Below are 2,528 nucleotides of genomic sequence, written 5' to 3'. Positions count from 1 at the left end.
CTCAGTCAATAAACACCAATATCAGCTCTAATATCAGCTGCTGAACCTGAACTGTTTGACAGAGCTTGCTGATGTCCAGATGTTGAGTCTGGTTTCTGATGGGATTGTTGACCACACAGCTGTAGCTGTTTTTATCCTGATATTCCACCTCCAGAGGTAGAGAGAGAAAGATGAAGAGATCAGACACACTGATGCTGGACAATAAACTGTTTCCTTTATACCAGGAGAGAGTCACATGACCAAAATTCAACACTGAACACAACAATGAACAAGATGAGGATGATGAGGACGAAGAACAGTTTGTAGAGTTACTGCTGATGATAGGAACCTGCAGACGAGCTGAAAACATGAGAGAGTAAAGATAATTTAAGATAAATTAAGATATTCAAGCAAATGAGGAAAAAACTTTGACTGGTCAAAAAGGCATTTTTATCTGATACAGAAAGTTATATGAACCTGGAAGTTATAAATGTAAATTTGACTAATTAAAAATAAAACATCATGTAAATGATAAGATATAGATAACCTTTAAAGCTAAAATAACTGAACTTACCATAGACGGTGAGATTGTAAAACTTGGTTGTGTCAGTGTATAGATAATACTTTCCACTGTGTTCATTTCTGGTGTTTGTGATGATCAGAGATCCAGTCTGATGATCCAGCTTCAGTCTGTCTCTGAATCTCCCATCAAGAACATCATCATACACTTCACTCATGTCTTTCATTAAACTGATTTGAGCTATTAAAATGTTGTTAAGTCCAAATCTCCATTGAATCTCTTTATAATCCATTTCAGTTCGACCAGAGTTTAGAGTGACTGAATCTTCCTCCATTACTGATATTTCCTCTGCACCACAAACACACACATAGAGAAGAAACAAAGTTTGACACACATTAGGACTTTTACATAACTGAATGATTTAGAAAAGTTATCGGTTTGAAATTTAAATGTAATGAATATTATCATAAAACAACAGAACAGACACAGCAAATGGATGATGATTGGATTAATAGTTGCATCTTTAAATTCAAATGTAAAACAGGCAAAACTGATATTTAACCCACCGTAGACACTGAGAATGAAAAATGTCTTCATAAGGTTGATCTTGAGTTCAAAACTGCTGTCTGTGGTTCTGGTGTTTGTGATGGTCAGAGATCCAGTTTGACCATCCAGCTTTAGTCTGTCTTTGAATTTCCCAGAGAAGCCATCATCATATACACTGCTGGTTTTCTCCAGTACATTGAATTCAGCAATTACAGGTCCTTTTAAGTCCAGCTCTCCACTGAATCAGATCAACATCCATCACTTCGATAAGATCATTGATCAGAGTGACAGAACTGTGCTTTTTCACTGACATGAACTTCAGTCCTGTTTCACCAATCACACACACACACACACAAAGAAATAATATCATAACCCAACAAAATCAAAAATGGTATTTGTATTAATTATAAATCTGTGTCGAATAAAATATATAACTCACTGATGACAGTAAGATTAAAGGACTTGATCACACCGTTGATCTGCAGTTCATAACGTCCAGCATGTTTCACTGTGATGTTTGTGATGATCAGAGATCCAGTCTGATTGTCCAGCTTCAGTCTGTCTCTGAATCTCCCATCAAGAACATCATCATACACAGTCATCCTGTCAGCCCATTTATTGATTTCAGCTATTAAAGCGTTTTCACTTACAAACCTCCACTGAATCACACTATCATCCATCATTTCAGTAAGATCAGAGTTAAAAGTGACAGATTTTTCTTCAGCAGCTAACATCTCTCCATCATCAGCAATCACTCCTGAAGAACAGAGCTGATTAAAATCTGTTGTTGGTTTGATGAAACTTCACTAAAATACATTACTAATAATATTTTAAATGTGAAGAGAAGAACATTGCGCAGTAGTGCAAAGATAAAGATGATAATTGAAAAGAGAAATTAACCTTTTCTTTGGAACAATAACTGAATAGCAAGAATTTATACAACTAAAACTAAAGTGTTATTTCAGCTTCATTTAATCAATCCTTAATAAATTAACAGAGTTTAATTCAAACTTGGTCTCACAGTTCAATTACTTTCACATGAGAATATATACATGACCAGTTATTTTTTTCCATGGTACAAGAACAGAAGCAAACGAAGCGATGAAAACATATTTCAAACTCACCAGTCAGACGCCACAAACTCAACCAGAACAAAACTAATTTGAAAAACATTTTCTTCATCAGTTCACTGCAAAGCCCACAATAGTGATGCTTAAAATGTCTGAAAACCCCCTGAAAAATGCCTGAACTGTAATATTTATCTGGCTGTGACCACAGATTCCGCTTCAATGTACGCTTCTTTTATATCATACACAAATCAACAAGCTTTTGCTGATCTTACATTTTCAAATGAATTCCAGCCCTGTATGAAGATTTATAGCAGAAGTGTTAGATTAGATATCTATTCATCATCTTTAATGTCAGTTTCTTATGTTCAATCATCAAATTCATTTAGAATAACAAGACACTACGGGACTGTTGC

At 35.0% G+C, this 2,528-nt stretch overlaps 1 long non-coding RNA gene across 1 annotated transcript; it reads right to left on the bottom strand.

Moving 5' to 3' along the window:
• Window positions 1-559: 559 nt before the first annotated feature.
• On the bottom strand, window positions 560-2,296 carry LOC132159430 (uncharacterized). The gene is made up of 4 exons (XR_009437843.1): window positions 2,170-2,296; window positions 1,485-1,802; window positions 1,066-1,369; window positions 560-847 (listed from the first exon to the last, which is right to left on the bottom strand). It is a non-coding gene; the product is annotated as an uncharacterized LOC132159430 (long non-coding RNA).
• Window positions 2,297-2,528: the final 232 nt, after the last annotated feature.

This window comes from Carassius carassius, chromosome 16 (assembly GCF_963082965.1).
Source record: "Carassius carassius chromosome 16, fCarCar2.1, whole genome shotgun sequence".
NCBI lineage: Eukaryota > Metazoa > Chordata > Actinopteri > Cypriniformes > Cyprinidae > Carassius > Carassius carassius.
The sequence above is the reverse complement of the archived record's forward strand: the minus strand, read 5'-3'. Positions and strand labels throughout refer to the sequence as shown.